Below are 18,978 nucleotides of genomic sequence, written 5' to 3'. Positions count from 1 at the left end.
AAACAAGCTAAAGGAAGTGAAAATGCCTTCACTTAAAATATCTGCATAACTTTAATAGGCAAATATTTCTTGGTTTTCTGAATAAAGGTGAAAAGTGAAAGTTGCTCAGCCGTGTCTGACTCTTTGTGACCCTGTGGACTATACAGTCCATGGAATTCTGTAGGCCAGCATCCTAGAGTGGGTAGCCTTTCCTTTCTCCAGGGGATCTTCCCAACCCAGAGATCGAACCCAGCTCTCCCGCATTGCAGGCAGATTTTTTTAAACAGCTGAGCCACAAGGGAAGCAAAGATCTTTTAATAAAGGCAGTAATGAGAAATGCTGGGCTGGGGGAAGCACAAGCTGGAATCAGGATTGCCGGGAGAAATATCAATAACCTCAGATATGCAGATGACACCACCCTTATGGCAGAAAGTGAAGAAGAACTTAAGAGCCTCTTGACAAAAGTGAAAGAGGAGAGTGAAAATTTGGCTTAAAGCTCAACATTCAGAAAACTAAGATCATGGCATCTGGTCCCATCACTTCATGGCAAATAGACGGGGAAACAGTGGAAACAGTGGCTGATTTTATTTTTCTGGGCTCCAAAATCACTGCAGATGGTGACTGCAGCCATGAAATGAAAAGATACTTACTCCTTGGAAGGGAAGTTATGACCAACCTAGACAGCATATTCAAAAGCAGAGACATTACTTTGCCAATGAAGGTCCATCTAGTCAAGTCTATGGTTTTTCCAGTAGTCATGTATGGATGTGATAATTGGATTATAAAGAAAGCTAAGTACCGAAGAATTGATGTTTTTGAACTGCGGTGTTGAAGAAGACTCTTGAGAGTCCCTTGGACTGCAAGGAGATCCAACCAGCCCATCCTAGAGGAGATCAGTCCCGGGTGTTCATTGGAAGGGCTGATGTTGAAGTTGAAACTCCAATACTTTGGCCACCTGATGGGAAGAACTGACTCATTTGAAAAGACCCTGATGCTGGGAAAGATTGAGGGCAGGAAGAGAAGGGGAGGACAGAGGATGAGATGGCTGGATGGCATCACCTACTCAATGGACATGGGTTTGGGTGGACTCCAGGTGTTGGTGATGGACAGGAAGGCCTGGTGTGCTGCGGTTCGTGGGATCGCAAAGAGTCGAACACAACTGAGCGACTGAATTGAACTGAATATTTTCCTGACATAGCTGTAATTGGATTATCTATTATCTTTACATTTATTTTAAATTATTCGTTATATGGGTACCAATTTTTACATAAAACTTTTAAGATTTCCTGTAATATACTTCATTTATAAAATTTTAAATTATTCAGTGTTGAACAACTTTATATAGTACACTGTTGAACTTTAATCCACTTTTCCTTTCTGTGTATTCTCATCTCAGCTATTTCTAATTTCTACCTGTCAGATTTCATAATCCCTCCTTCTCAACATTTGCTGTGTTCTTGGTTTAATAACCTGTTGCTTTTGGTATATCTTTGCACTGAAATTTAACTCCTCATACTTGCATGTTTATGTCCCCTGCTCTAAGGCTTCAACCTCCAAAGCTGTGAAAAATACAGTTCTATTGTTTATAAGGGGCTTCCCAGGTGGTTTTTAGTGGTAAAGAACCCTCCTGTCAATGCAGGAGACATAAGAGAAGCAGGTTCAATCCCTGGGTCAGGAAGATCCCCTTAGGGTGAGCATGACAACCCATTCTAGTATTCTTGTCTAGAGAGAATGCCATGGACAGAGGAGCCTGGAGGGCTACAGTCCTTGGGTCACTAAGAGTTGGAGACGACTGAAGCGACTTAACACACACACAGTGTTTATCAGCCACCCCGTTTGCTTTGTTTTAGAAGCCTAAATAGTCTAAGACAGCTCTCCTAGAAACTCTTCTTGTTCAGATCTTTTAAAACTTTTTACTGGAGTTGCTTTACGAAGTTGTGTTAGTTGCTGCTGTAGAGCAGAGTGAGTCAGCTGAAAGTATACATGGACCCCTGCTTTTCTCAATCTCCTTTCCATTTAGGTCGCGGCAGAGCCTTGAACATAATTGGTCCTTGTGTTAGGGCATTACTTTCTTTCTTTTACTGAAGATTCAGGCTTTTCTACCGTCTTACCACTCTCTACTTAATATCTTAGGTCCTCATTCACCGTTATTGCTTCAACTGAGTAGAAAAGAAAAAGCTATGGAACTGAGAATCAGGAGACCTGAAAACTAGTCTTGCTTTGGTGCAAACTAGTCTGTCACTTTGGAATTGCTATTCCATTTATTCATGCTTTGTAGTGAATAATTGTAAGTTTCACTAATCTATTACAAATTTGTAATTTGTAATTTTTCAAATTAAAGATTCTCAATGTTCATTAGTGAATTAAGGCTTTGAGGAGTCCTGTGATGTAAAGAAAATGAAACAAAGGAAGAGAAAAAGGAAAACTCTTGGGTTATTTAACTCAGAAATTCCCAAGTCGAATTATTATATAACACTGAACTAATAATCACTCAATTCCATCCACTTTTCTTTGTATCCACAAGAAGAATTTAGTTCAAACTCTCAAAATATTTAAGTCATGTTTGATTCCACCTATAATTTTAGCAGCCACATAGAATTGATAACTGGACTGTTTTGTTCGCTTTATTAATTCTTTCTGGAACCCTTCTTGACTTCTTGTTGTCACCATTATTCAGGCTCTTATGCCTTCATAGATTAGAATGTAGCATGCTTAACTGATCCTTGTATTCCATTAATTTTAATAAAGTGCTCTTTTTTGTTTGTTTTTTAAAATTATATTTTTAGCATTTATTTTTACTTATTTATATAATTGACTTTGCTGGGTCATAGTTGCAGTACATGGATCTGCAGTTTTTGTTGAGACACAGGAGACCTTTAGTTATGACATGTGGGATCTAGTTCCCTGACCAGGGAGCAAACCCAAGTCTTCTGAATTGGGAAAGCGGAAACTTCCAGTGGCCCACCAGGGAAATCCCAGGAAAGGACTCTTTTGGTAGAACTTCTTCTATGTGTCCCTTTTGCTGGAGGTACAAGCCTGACAGTTGAATTGAGGATTGTTCACACTCTTTCTTTAGTATCTTTGCTGACTCCTACATATAGGTGACCACACTTCTAGATTTCTGACCATAAGTCCTGTTTACATCTGTTTTCGTCAGCGTAGTTGATTCCCCTTTTTCTTTTCAAAAGCATCCCATTTTGGACAATACATTATGTAATTATCTTACTATATGCCTTCTATTTTCTGGCAAATTGAATCAATTACCCCTAAATAAAGCTTCATTATTTCCTGTTCCCCTTTACCAGCTTTGAATTTATTTCTATCTATGAAATTCTACCAGTATTTCAAGCCCAAATTGAATATCACCTACTCTAGAAAACCTCATATTACATGATTTCTAGTTCTTCATGTTTCCATTTTGCATAAGCTGTATAAAATCCATATTATTAACATGCCTCCCAAAACATATTTCCTGAAGTTTAACTTGAGTTTCAGCTGTTGACTGATTAAAATAAATTTATCAGCATTCAATATTTTCATAGTGAAAAACTGATCATGTCGTTTTCACATTTAACAGCTTTTAAGAGATTCTCCACAAAAAAAAATTCAAATTTTAAAGACAGAGTGGAAATCCCTGAATAACTTTCTAGCTGCATCTCTCAGCTTTCCCAGCACATCCTCTGATTTCTAGTCATTCCAATCTATTTACCTGGAATACACTATGCTCTTTTATACCGGTGTTTTCACACATTCAAATCATCTGGTTTTGGAGCAACCTCAATTATCTGGATATATTGATATGAAAATTTTATATTTCTTCCAATTATTTCCCCAAACTAAAATATATCAAATTCCACTTTTTCATCCCAGCTAGGCAGCTTACATAAATGCATAATCATTTTCTGCTTTTAAAATTAGTCCATTCCCCTTTAAACGCCAATCTCTTATCCTGTTCTAAACTATTCCCCAAACCCAGTGCAAACTATGTCTGTGCTTAAGAGGGCTCTTCAGCTCTTTTACTTTCTTGACTTCTTCCCTTCTAAATTCAGCATCCTTCATGTTTGAGGACAGAAAGAAAAGAGGTGGTGAGGGGGGTGGTGGGTGGAGGGAGGCATTACTTAATTAGGATGGAGTTTGCAGCTCACCTATAAGCATCAAATTCCTTTCCTATCTGAAGCACATTTTTTCGTATAGCATCTACCCTATTCCTGAGAATCATTCAAGGATTGCTTTGCCCCTCCAAGAGGAGTGTTTAAGCTGCTTCAATGCCACCCATATAAAAACCCAGTGACTTCGGCTACCATACTCACTCCCAACATAGTCTTCCCCAAATATAATTGGAAGCCAGCCAGAGGAAACCAATTCTGGTAGACCTTTCTTTCTTTCTTTCTTTTTTTTTTGCTATCAGTGAGCCTTAGCAATGGAGAAGGGACGTAATATTCAGTAATTCCGGAGCATCAGGAAAAAAATCTCATCCAATGTACATCACTTATTTGCTATTCACTTTCTCGGCAAGCACATTTTCCTTCTGTAGCCAATGAATTCTTACTTCTTTTTAAAGTTTGAACTCACATGTTATTTTCCCTGTGAAATTCTTTTCTCATCCTTCTAGACAGATTTAATTTCTTTTTTTTTTTTTCTGTGATTAGCATATTCTTTATTTTTTTAATTTTATTTTATTTAACTTTACAATATTGTATTGGTTTTGCCATATATCAAAATGAATCCGCCACAAGTATACGTGTGTTCCCCATCCTGAACCCTCCTCCCTCCTCCCTCCCCATACCATCCCTCTGGGTCCTCCCAGTGCACCAGCCCCAAGCATCCAGTATCGTGCATTGAACCTGGACTGGCGACTCGTTTCATATATGATGTTATACATATTTCAATGCCATTCTCCCAAATCATCCCACCCTCTCCCTCTCCCACAGAGTCCAAAAGACTGTTCTATACATCAGTGTCTCTTTTGCTGTCTCGTATACAGGGTTATTGTTACCATCTTTCTAAATTTTTATGTCAGAACTTTATGCCCTTTTCTTAATTCTATTGCAGTTTGCATCACATTTGTCTATAGTGATTTTAGTTCATTGCCTCTTAATGGAAATATGACACCATTTCAGAAAGTCCAATCCTAGACTACTTTAAACAACCAAGCAAAAATCAAATTCTAGATATCCAGATTTTATTTCCAAAATGATACTATGCCATTGTCAAATTCCCTGATCTAAAACTCTTTGGCTTCTACTCTTTTGATTTTTTTCCCTACCACACACCAAAAAATCACTAGAAATTTACCATTAGTAAAATAAAGTATTTATCCTCTGGTAGCCTACCTTCCGAGTGGCTGGCTTCCCAGGTGGCACCAGTGGTGGTAAAGAACCCCCCTGCCCACGCAGGAGACTGAGAGACAGGAGTTTGATCCCTGGGTTGGGAAGATTCCCTGGAGAAAGGCATGGCAACCCACTCCAGTATTTTTGCCTGGAGAATCCCATGGACAGAGGAGCCTGGTGGGCTATGGTCCAGACCATAGGGTCACAAAGAGGAAGACACGATTTAAGCGGCTAAACATGCACAACTTACCTTCTAATAGTTTGTTTCCATTCACTATTCAAAATATTAATTATTTGTATTAAACTTATATTACAGGCCACGCTCCAATCTGATTAGTAGGACACTAAACTTAACTGAGCACGGAAAGTAGCTCAAAAGCTTTCAACGCAGAGGTCACGTCACAAGGCAAGGGGTTTTCCCTCAGATAAAGAAGAAAACATTCAGAAAATGAGTGAAAAAGGAAATAAGGAATGAGCAAATAGAAAAGTGAAGAAGGAATGAATAAATAAGGAGAGTGTCAAAGAGTAAAGAAAGGAGAAAGGATAAATAGAGGTTGGAGAAGGAAAGAAAGAACAGAATGGATGAAGACTCAGTCTATTTATCCTTCATGCCTGTCTATTCTCCCAACACTTAGGTATGCTCAAGGGGTAGAAATTTATGTTAGTACTAGCCTAAAATGTAATCAGATAATATATCTGCTAGGAGGAGAATAAAACCTGGAATGAATTCCAAAATCAATGATTTAGATCATTTAGGTCAAAAATTTTCTTCATGTTCTTGCACAATGGCAAGTGTCCATTGCTGCATTTCCTTGAAGTACTCCTACCTGAAGTATACATTTAAAAGCTATAAATCAAACTTTAATTCATCTTTATAAATTTAGCATGTGGTTTGGTTGTGGTATTTTAAAGGTTTTTAAATCAGCTCATTGAGCTATTGTAAGACCATGCTACAAAAATAGCAGTAATTTATCTCTTCAGAATGGCCTGTGGAGAATGGATTCTGGGACTGTGGCCTGCTTGTGATTGATGAAGCAACATTTGTCAATTATGAGACTTAACAGATTCCATAAATGCCCAGCTATTCTAGCTACCGAGCCTCCTTTGTTCTAAAAACAAATCAGATCTGCTGGTTGCCAAGATATGGACTTGCTGAGATTCTGAATAAAAATGTGAGGGGAATAAAAATTTTATGAATGCAATACTCACTAATCAAGTACCTATAGGGTTAATAAAAAACCACTTTTTTTTTGGTAACAGCATCTCTAGTTTTAGAGGAAAGGGAAAAATTTTAGGGGTTTATTTTTCCAGCAAGCTTTGTATTATAGTCCAAGTTGTCTCTAAACTTGGTAACATCCAAATGACAACCAAGTTAAAGTCTAAGATAGGATAGTGAAGTCAAAACTAACCATGGAATGTCCTTATTACATAAGTGCTGGCAGACACTCCAGCACTTTTTTGCTACTCCAAATAATGAAATAATACATGAGGGGATTTTTGTTACATTATAATTATTAAGTTTTTCCAAGAATTGAGAAATTACAAATAGAATTACAAAGAGCTGAGAATTAAGAATTAAAAGTAGCTTCCTGCATAGCTCAGTCAGTAAAGCATCTCCATACAATGTGGGAATCTGCGTTCAATTCCTGGGATGGAAAGTGTGGGAAGTTCTCCTGGAGAAGGAAATGGAAACCCACTCCAGTATTTGGAGAATCACTAGGACAGGAGTCTGGCAGCCTATACATTCACAAAAGTTTTATTATGAATTATTATGAATACAAGAATTACAAATAGCTGAGAAAAGAAGATAAGCTAAAGACAAAGGAGAAAAGGAAAGATATACACATTTGAATGCAGAGTTCCAAACAGCAAGGAGACATAAGAAAGCCTCCCTCCTTCAGCAAAGAAATAGAGGAAAACAATAGAATGGAAAAAACTACAGATGTCTTTGAGAAAATTAGAGATACTAAGGGAACATTTCATGCAAAGATGGGCACAATAAAGGACAGAAATGTTATGGACCTAAAAGAAGCAGAAGATATTAAGCAGAGGTGACAAGAATACATAGAAGAACTATACAAAAAAGATCTTCATGACCCAGTTATCTGGGTCACGATGGTGTGATCACTTACCTAGAGCCAGACATCCTGGAGTGTGAAGTTAAGTGGGCTTTAGGAAGCATCACTATGAACAAAGCTAGTGGAGGTGATGGAATTCCAGTTGAGCTATTCCAAATCCTGAAAGATGATGCTGTGAAATTGCTTCACTCAATATGCCAGCAAATTTGGAAAACTCAGCAGTGCCCACAGGACTGGAAAAGGTCAGTTTTCATTCCAGTCCCAAAGAAAGGCAATGAATGTCTAAGAACGTTCAAACTACCACACAATTGCACTCACCTCACACGCTAGCAAAATAATGCTCAAAATTCTGCAAGCCATGCTTCAACAATACATGAACCATTAACATCCATATGTTCATGTTGGATTTAGAAAAGGCAGAGGAACCAGAGATCAAATTGCCAATATCCACTGGATCATCAAAAAAGAGAATTCCAGAAAAACATCTACTTCTGCTTTATTGAATGTGCCAGAGCCTTTGACTATGTAGATCACAACAAACTGTGGGAAGTTCTTCAAGAGATGGGAATACCAGACCACCTGACCTGCCTCTTGAGAAATTTGTGTGCAAGTCAAGAAGCAACAGTTACAACTGGACATGGAACACTGGGCTGGTTCCAAGTCAGGAAAGGAGTACATAAAGCCTGTATATTGTCACCCTGCCTATTTAACTTATATGTAGAGTACATCATGAGAAATGCTGGGCTGGATGAAGGACAGCTGAAATCAAGATTCTGGGAGAAATATCAATAGCCTCACATACACAGATGATACCATCCTTATGGCAGAAATTGAAGAGGAACTAAAGAGCCTCTTGACAAAAGTGAAAGAGAAGAGTGAAAAGCTGGTTAAAAATTCAACATTCAGAAAACTAAGATTATGGCATCCAGTCCCATCACTTCAAGGCAAATAGATGGGGAAACAGTGGAAACAGTGGCTGACTTTATTTTTCTGAGCTCCAAAATCACTGCAGATGGTGACTGCAGCTATGAAATTAAAAGACATTTGCTCCTTGGAAGGAAAGTTACGACCAACCTAGATAGCATATTGAAAAGCGGAGACATTACTTTGCCAACAAAGTTCCATCTAGTCAAGGCTATGGTTTTTCCAGTGGTCATGTATGGATGTGAGAGTTGGGCTATAAAGAAAGCTGAGCACCAAAGAACTGATGCTTTTAACTATGGTGTTGGAGAAGACTCTTAAGAGTCCCTTGGACTGCAAGGAGATCCAACCAGTCCATCGTAAAGGAAATCAGTCCTGAATATTCTTTGGAAGGACTGCTGTTGAAGCTGAAACTCTAATACTTTGGCCACCTGATGTGAAGAACTGACTCACTGGAAAAGACCGTGATGCTGGGAAAGATTGAAGGCAAGAGGAGAAGGGGCGACAGCAGATGAGATGGTTGGGTGTCATCACTGACTCAGTGGACATGAGTTTGAGCAAGCTCCAGGAGTTGGTGATGGTCAGGAAAGCCAGCTATGCTGCAGTCTCTGGGGTCGCAAAGAATCGGATATGACTGAGCGACTGAACTGACCAAGAATTGAAAGCCATTCCTATCATGATGTTTTCAAGAACTAACTTATCTATCTAAGATAAATACTGACCAGAGGTTAAAGGTATATATTTTCTCTTCTTTGCCATTACCTTTTAAGGTTCTGAACTCCTTCTTCTCACTTCTTTGTGGACTCCCTATTATGGGTTCATTTTCATTCTTTATGCTTCTCACTCCCTTGAAACTTAATTGTCCCTTCATATATATACACCGATACACACACACAAATATACATATCTGTATATTCACATATAGAGATAACTATGATTTCTTTAACACTAATCTCTTTAAATATGACATACTTTAATTTATGTAAGACATATTCAGAAGGCCTACATAATTTGAATTTTTTAGAATGGGTTTTATTTTATATGTTATATTAAAACCATTATGCTTTTGTAATTGATTTCCTTTTTAAATGATAACTTTCTCAATTTGTCTCCCAAATTATTTAATGACATTAACATCAAAAACTAAATGTCCACATGAAGTATTCTTTAAATAGGAAAACAAAACTGAATTTTCTTAAATTGTATTTTTCCCCTAATTTTAAAAGGAAGATATTTTTGGCAGAAAAAATGCAATAAGTAGGGAAATCATAAGAAATAACATTCATTTATAATAGCATTAAATCCCAGTGTTTTTAACATTTTCCTTATATTGAAGTAAATAAAGCCATATAAATCAAGCAATATTATTTAAATGTGACAGTTATGTTACTATTTAAGAAGTACACAATTAAAATATTATAATTACTGTTTGACTGTTTGTGTCCCCCCTAAATTCACATTGGAATTCTAAACCCCAATGTGATTTAGAAGTTGGGGTTTGGGGGAGGTGATATGATTATGAGGATGGAGACTTCATGAAGAGGATTACTTCTCTGAAAAAAAGAGATCTTTGGGAATTCTCTGGTGATCTAGTGGTTAGTACTCAGTGTTTTCATTGCAGGTGCCTGGCTTCAATCCCTGATCTGGAAACTAAGATACCAAAAGCCAAGCAGTGCAGCCAAAAAGACAGAGAGAGGAGAGAGAGCCTGCAGAGCTCCCTCCCCACATTCACCATGTAGGAACATCATGAGAAGTCTGCAACCTGGAAGAGAGCCCTCACCTGACCATGAGACACGGCATTTCTATTGTTTATAAAACATCCAGCCTGTGGTACTGTGTTACAGCAGCCCAAGTGGACTAAGATACAAATAGCAGCATTTTAAATTCAGATGGCAGCATTTTAAAAGATTCATAAATTAGAAAACCAACAAAAAACAGTATAGGAGCTGTCATTCACCTCTAGGAAATAGATTGAAACTTTGAAATATACATAAGAAGCCTTAAATGTTTTATATTCCTTGTGACATATTTCCACTTTTAATAATGTTTGCTAAAGCAATACTTAGACATAGGATTATTCATTACATTTGTATTTTAGTAGTCCAGTTTTGGAATCAAAATATATGAATGAGATAATAGGTTTGCTAATTGCCTTCTAGTCCCCCATACATTCATATACTTGAATTTATTAACTTGTATAAATGTTCACGCTGTGCTGTGCTTAGTCGCTCAGTCATGTCTGACTCTTTGCAATCCCATCAGACTCCTCTGTCTGTGGGGATTCTCCAGACAAGAATACTGGAGTGGGTTGCCGTGCCCTCCTCCAGGGGATCTTCCAAACCCAGGGATCAAACCCAGTTCTTTTGCATTGCAGGCATATTCTTTACCAGCTCAGCTACCGGGGAAGCACATAAATGTTCATACCACATTGCTAATTGAAAAATGGAGTAAATAATACTGCATACTGTTGAATGATCATTTATTGTGGGTGATAAATATTCATTATTTATCATATTCATGAGCTAACCCACCCTAATGTGTGTGTTATTTTCTCTAGCAATGTTCAGCATGGAGACATATAATTGGTTAGATTCTCTAAGATTGTTGGTGTGCCAAGGAATTTAAATGAGAAGAACAAAAGAACTAGAGTTGTGAGGTAATAACTGTAATAATGTCTCTTGATGAGGGGTATAAACCATGGCCAGATCAATAGAGGAAAGATGCCAGGAGAGGGGAAAAAATTTATAAAAGGGACTGAACAAGCTGGAAGGTATTTCTTTAACTAGAGACTAACATGTACATTTCATTATAAATATTTCAGATATTCTTACATGCCTGATATTCACCTCTTAATTTTTAGTACTCCTAATATATAAAAGTTTTAAATTTCTCTTTGCTGATTATTTCCTTTACTATTGTCTTTCTGCTTAGTAAGTCTCTCAGCAACCTCAGATTGTTTTTAATGCATCCATATTTCCATTGGTGTTTTATCATTTATATTTTATAGTTTAATCTTTGTCCATAATTTGGTTTGCTTTGAATTTCATACTCTCTCAATGTAGGGAATATCTCAAGATCTCAATCTCATATTTTTAAAGTTATTTCTTCCCTACTAGTTTGTTATGAGAAACTTCAGAGTATGTAGGAATATGCTAATATCTCAAAATCTCTACAGCCATCACTCAATTCCAACACTGTCATCTTTTGTTTGGACACTGCAACTGCCTCCCAGTGAGCTCCCTGTACCTCAGCAAAATATACTCTGGAACATGGCATAGTGATCACTGAAAACAGATATTAGATCCAGACATTTCTCTGTTCAAAACGTTTGCGTGTGTTTTCATCGCATGATCCCTAAGTGTAAAAGACTTTGTCACGACCCGCCTATCTCACGTGGCCTGCTCTATGGGGCTGACCATTTTCTAGCATATGCCAGCTACACAGGCTTTCACGTTCCTAAGCCTAACAAATATACTTCCCACAGGATCCCTTTAACTTGCTATTTTTTCTTTTTGGAATGTTCTACATTTACCAGGTTTGTTCTGACACTTCATTCTGATTCTGCTCTAAAGTTGCATTAGGCATAACCACTATGCGTAAAGCAGATATCAATACAAAGACCCTATTTACTACTCCTAAAAGTAGCCTATATTCTAAATTTGGTGATTATTTCCATACATTTCTTCTTACTTTTGTTACGTCTGGCTAAGCAATCTGTGATGTCTAATATATAATTTATAAAGTATAAGATATCTCACAGAATTGGGAGGAGATGCAGGAAAAGAATTTTGGAGAACACAGAGCTAGCAGAAATGATGACCCACTCTAAGGAGTTGTTTCTGCAGATTCTGTTCTGCTAATCAACAAAACTAGAAATCAAGAGTATTTCCCACCTTCCATGAAAGGACCAATACCCCTACCCCTTGGATTTTGAAGATAACTGTGTCAGTTTCACCTGCAAGCTTTGTGTGAATTCTTGCAGAAACATCTGTTTGAAGCAAGCTAGGGCATGCGTGAAATTCCAGCTACAAAAGAATCTTACAATTTTATTTATATTTTCCGAGGTTAAAGCATATAGAGAGCCAGTTTTCAGCATATTCTGTAGTCTACACTTTTGTGCAGAAAACTGACTATACACAATTTACCTAGCTTAACTTTTAGACAATAAACTGACAAAAGCATCATGTCTCAGTCTTACAAAGTATGTCTATATATGCAGAATTTAAGACATGTTAACTCTCTCTCTAGAAGCAAAGACCATGTCTTATGAACCCATTGTTTGCATCTCTAGTTGTCCATCTCTAGTGTCTAGATGTCCTAAAGGACTTCCAGAACCTTAGCTTAAAAGCAGAAAATATGCGCACTAAAATTAGCCTAGCTATCAATAACACAGCTTATATATCAGAGAAAGAGAAATTAAGAGAGAGGAAGAGCTAGGTATATACAAATAGAATGATTGTGTCTGTGATGAACTGCAATTATTCTTGGTTCTGCAACTCTTTACTCGGCTACTGTTTGCATTTACAACATTCTTTCTCCACTACATATTTCTCAGCTAGCATTGAAGTTAAAGTTCTTTATCTAAAAGTATGATTAAATCTGGTGGGCTTGAACCCTTAGACTTCTTCAAAGTTTTGGTGGTCATGGGAGTATTAGGAAGTGGTCTAAAGTATCTCTTCATTTCCAGACACATGCACCCCCTTTCTACTGTTCACTTCAGTTCAGTTGCTCAGTCGTGTCCGACTCTTTGTGACCCCACGGACTGCAGCACACCAGACCTCCCTGTCCATCACCAACTCCCAGAATTTACTCAAACTCATGTCCATTGAGTCAGTGATGCCATCCAACCACCTCATCCTCTGTCGTCCCCTTCTCTTCCCACCTTCAGTCTTTCCCGGCATCAGAGTCTTTTCAAATGAGTCAGCTCTTCATATCTGGCGGCCAAAGTACAGGAGCTTTAGCTTCAGTATCAGTCCTTCCATCTCCTTGCAGTCCAAGGGACTTTCAAGAGTCTTCTCCAACACCACAATTCAAAAGCATCAGTTCTTCAGTGCTCAGCTTTCTTTATAGTCCAACTCTCACATCCATACATGACTACTGGAAAAACCATAGTTTTGACCAGATGGACCTTTGTTGGTAAAGTAATGTCTCTGCTTTTTAATATGCTGTCTAGGTTGGTCATAACTTTTCTTCCAAGGAGTAAGCGTCTTTTAATTTCCTGGCTGCAGTCACAATCTGCAATGATTTTGGAGCCCCTCAAAATAAAGTTTCTCACTGTTATCATTCTTTCCCCATCTATTTGCCATGAAATAATGGACCAGATGCCATGATCTTAGTTTTCTGAATGTTGAGCTCTAAGCCAACTCTTTCATTCTCCTCTTTCACTTTCATCAAGAGCCTCTTTAGTTCTTCTTAGCTTTCTGCCATAAAGGTGGTGTCATCTGCATATCTGAGGTTATTGATATTTCTCCTGGTAATCCTGATTCCAGCTTGTGCTTCATCCAGCCCAGCATTTCTCATAATCTACTCTGCATATAAGTTAAATAAGCAGGGTGACAATATAGAACCTCGACGTACTCCTTTTCCTATTTGGAACCAGTCTGTTGTTCCATGTCCAGTTCTAACTGTTGCTTCCTGACCTGCATATAGATTTCTCAGGAGGCAGGTCAGGTGGTCTGGTATTACCATCTCATTGAGAATTTTCCAGAGTTTGTTGTGATTCACACAGTCAAATGCTTTGGCATAGTCAATAAGGCAGAAGTAGATAGCAGTGATTCTCTTTCCTCATAATTAGTACTGATCACTGTGCCTCCAAAATCTTCCCTTTCTAGAAAGCCTTTTTCACAAATTTTCCACATTTTTCCCGCAATTTTCTATTGTGTTAAATTGGTTTGTTTCTCTGTTGATATGTCCCACACATTATTTTTCCTTCCAAGCAAAGAAGAGCTGTATCATCAACTTTTTCCTACTAAGAGAATATTGTTTCTTCGGTATCCCTGAGGACCACCCCTCAGGGGACAGTCCCCTTCTGGAATGAAACACTGATCAATTTCTGGCCACTGCCATGGTGATTCAGTGGCATTTTGTTTATTCGGTGGCAAAAAGAGTCTCAAACAGCAGAATGGTATCATAACTAGGAATTCAATGGAAGTATTGTCATGACCCCTTGTAGAAGCTTTCTTCTCTTAGATGCTAAACTTTCTAAAACACAAGTCCATCATAGACAGGAAGTCAACATTCATGAGTGGTTCAGTCAATGTAAAAGTGATCAAGTCTAAGTATCCTATAATGGCACCATTTATGCATAGCTTCTTCAAAGGCAAATCCTGTTGGATGACATCCCACTATTACAAGATCTTTTAAAATACAGGATACCATGAACTGATCTTTAGTAAACCATTTCATTTTTTCTATAAGATAGCTATTTCTGATTTTAGAAAACACGGCAAGATTAAGAAAACTCTTCATAATCAGCCCATTGCCTTAATTAATTAGCCTGAAAGGATTTCCTTCTTGAGAAGAAATGCTATGTGAGATACTGTGACTCTGAGAGACTAACTACAGCCTATGGATGGTAATGCAGGTAGAAGCTGGATGGTGAAGGAAGGCAACTCTTTATCATCACTGTGTAGGTTCCAGTGAATAATAATCGCTGCCCCCTCCATCCATTTGAGATGGGGCCTGAGCCCTTTCAGCAAATTGAAGGGGAGTCCATGTTTTTGAACCTTGTATAAACTTCATCCCTGCTGTCTTGGCAACATTACTCATGAGGAGATGTTGTCATGATTAGGGAAAAGAACTAATTATAATCCACTTGGTAGAAGATATTGTAGGTCATCTCTTAAATAACTATCACAGGAAACAGGACCTTTGGCAAGCATTCATGTAGGATCCTCATACATCTCATCTTGTGGGTAATTTTGAGAGTTATAAATGTGTATTTCTTCCAGAAAGCCTTTTCCACAAATTCTCCACACATTTTTTCTTCCAATTTCCTATTGTGTTAAATTGTTTGTCCCTCTTGATATGCCCCACATACTGTTTTCCCTTCCAAGCCAAGAAGAAATATATCACCTTCAATTTCTTCCCGCTAAGATAATGTCTTCTGCATCCCTGAGGGCCACCCCTAAATCATTTTGTGACAAAACTATTCTCCATTTCTGGCCACTGCCACCATGTGGTGAGTCAGAGGTATCTGTATTCATCTCAGTGGTGTTTTTTGTTTTTGTTTTTTCCCTCCCTTCTTCCCACCCTCCCTCCTACCTACCCTATCTCTTTTCTTTCTTTCTCTCTTTTATTCTTTCTTTTCCTACTTTCCTTCTTTCCTTTGTCTTTCTTTCCCTTTATCAGCCAACTATTCATAAAGAAATGTGGCGCAGACTGCTAATTAATCAGAAAACCCACATTCTCCTCTCCAGGACACACATTTAGATCATATTTTTAAACTTTCTGCAAGTTAGGTTTGAGCAGGGACTGAATTTTGGTCAATGAATGTGCATCAAGCCATTGTGTGCTACACAGAGACCAGTTCCATCTAAAAACCCTTTGAGCCATCCTACAAGCGGAATTCTGAACATGCTTTAAATGCAGAGCTGGAAAAGTCTGTAGTTGGCTGGATATGGGCTTATGAGAAAGAACCATCATAAGATGACTCAGGTTTTTTACCTTATCAGTGGCAAGAATGAAATAGCTCTTAGCTGAGGTTTACAAAAATCAGATGAGAGAGAATTTCAGGATTTCATGCTTATAGCATTTTGTTTCATTTTCACCCAAGATACAGCTTTTATTATATTATTTTTTCTTACCCTTAATTTATGCTTTAAATTTTATTTTATGTTTTATACATGTATGTTATAAACATCTCTATATTTAAAGCTACTTTAGGTAGGGTATTTACACAGATAGATAGGGAAACAGAAAGAGACTGAATGAGAGATGTATCTCCCATTTTCTTTGTGTTCAGTTGCTCACAAATGGTGTCCAGCTCTTTGCAGCCCCATGGACTTTGGTCCACCAGGCTCCTCTGTCCATAAAATTTTCCAGGCAAGAATGCCAGAGTGGGTTGCCACTTCCTACTCCAGGGGATCTTCCTGACCCAGGGATCGAACTGGGGTCTCTTGAGTCTCCTCCATTGGCAGGCAGATTCTTTACCACTAGTGCCACATCTAGTAGGGTTTTATTCCCTTTACCTCTTAATTCATATCCATGATTATATTAAAGTATTTTCAGTTACACCCTCATGTAATTTTTTGAAATCTATCAAGGCATTGACTCATTTTCCTTAGCTGTAAGATATGGATATCATTTCCTGTTGCTGGGAGCTGGTGTACCTTACCTGAATGTGACTATGGAGTCTTCCCCCATTGCTTTTCTAGATAGCATGAAATTTTGTGTATTTATTTCTCTTCACTGAAAATAATGTCTTCTATGTTTTCTTCCTGCAGGTCTTTTGTATATCAGCTCTACTGGTTTATTAAATAATGCCATTAACTGTGGCTAAGTTAATAGCTTGCTTTTCCTGGAAGTCCTTAAGGTTTTAATTGAAAGAAGTGAAGTAAATTTCAGGTAGTTTAATGCCAGTCATTGAGTTGGAAAAACATTTAATTTTTTTCTAATACCTGCATGATTTTTTATGACACACAGGCTAGCTATTCAGTAATGAATGCTATGATTGTAAATTTTAAAAAATACAGACAAAGCCTATACTGAAAACTTCTGTGGATTCCCTATTTTTATTTTTTGAAACTGAGATATAATTGACATATAACATATATTGCAAGTTCACAGCATAATAACTTATATTCTCCAGTACCTGCTCGATAAGACATACTCAGCTTAAGCATTGAATGTGCTTTAATCTGTGGTCCTTACTCTCCAGAGTCCACGATTTTATCTGTTTTGTTTTGTCTTTTTTTCCTGATTTGAATTTTGTCAGCTGGTGTTTCATGTTGTTTTCTTCTGATTCGGTTTTACATTTCTTTACCTGATGAATCTTTACTTATGTCTCAAATCAAAGTGCAGGTCATCCCTTTTCTACATAAAGTTTTCCTTGATTCTGGCAGGGAAAAAAGAAACAAAAAACACTTTAACTCCATCCACTCTAATTCAAAACATTTGAGACATACAGTTATCACAAAACACAAGATGGCTACATTGATTACTTTGACAAACTTATATTTGAGTATTCTTTTGAATTTTTCCAGAAATAGGCAGTTCATATGGATTCTCACAACAATCTCAACAAATAGTTGAACTCATATGTATGCCAAATTAATATTTGCCAAATTAACTAGATAAACAAAGACTTAGTTTATAAAAGGAACTAGGAACTTCTAGATAGTTACTCAAAATCCATTACAGATGTATTTGCCTTTATTTTTACTTGGATGATTCATACTGCCTTCTGCATTTGTCTTCTTCCTTACATTATAAATTTAACCCTTCTTATTATATGCATTATGTATCAAAATAGTGTTTTCTTTGAATCTACTACAGTTTTCCATGCAAACCATTGATGGATTTTTGACTCACCTTGGCCTAATTTTAAATTTTAGCTTGGGCATTATGAGAGGATAACTTAGAAATATTAGTAAAGTGAAACTCCAGTACTTTGGCCACCTCATGTGAAGAGGTGACTCATTGGAAAAGACTGATGCTGGGAGGGATTGGGGGCAGGAGGAGAAGGGGACGACAGAGGATGAGATGGCTGGATGGCATCACCGACTCGATGGACATGAGTTTGAGTGAACTCCGGGGAGTTGGTGATAGACAGGGAGGCCTGGCCTGCTGCGATTCATGGGGTCACAAAAGAGTCGGACACGACTGAGCGACTGAACTGAACAGAATGCATTAAAACAAGTATATAAAGTAGGATGAAACATCGTATGCATTTTTCATTGCAATGAAAATACTTTCTGCTAAGAATCTTAAGGTGTCATAAGGATTAAATGAATGCTGCTGCTGCTGCTGCTGCTGCTGCTGTGTCACTTCAGTTGTGTCCGACTCTGTGCAACCCCATAGATGGCAGCCCACCAGGCCCTGCCATCCCTGGGATTCTCCAGGCAATAACACTGGAGTGGGTTGCCATGTCCTTCTCCAATGCATGAAAGTGAAAAGTGAAAGTGAAGTCACTCAGTCATGTCCAACCCTTTGAGACCCCATGGACTGCAGCCAACCAGGCTCCTCCTTCCATGGTATTTTCCAGGCAAGAGTACTGGAGTGGGGTGTCATTGCCTTCTCCAACACACATTAAAGTGCCTGTAACAATGCCTGACACATAAAAATCCTTGAATAAATATTAGTGGATTCTTTATAGTATTATCAGTGTCATTTGCATTAGGAGCCAAAGAAATTCCTCGGAGAAAGAATGGTTGTTTTGAGTATATCTGTCAATTTTTTTTGGACAATTTTCCCCAGCTTGTCACTCACATGGGCTCATGTTTGAAATACAGAGGCAGAAAAGGCTATAGTTATGTCCTTGTAAAACATCAGAACATAAAGGTTTAGTATCCATTCTGGAAGACTGTAACATCAAAGAGAAAATAAGTATTTTCCTAGCTTTCAACTTAGAGCATAGCATAAAGATAAACAGTAAGGAGTCCAGACATCTAAGCACCAGCTTGGGGATACCAGCAGTTTTCCAGGATTGGGGAAGGGAGTGGTGGTGCCTT

The sequence above is a fragment of the Bos grunniens genome, chromosome 5 (genome assembly GCF_055505025.1).
Source record: "Bos grunniens cultivar Pamir isolate PY7600 chromosome 5, Bosgru_T2T1.0, whole genome shotgun sequence".
In the NCBI taxonomy this organism is placed as follows: domain Eukaryota; kingdom Metazoa; phylum Chordata; class Mammalia; order Artiodactyla; family Bovidae; genus Bos; species Bos grunniens.
This window is presented reverse-complemented; position numbering follows the sequence as displayed.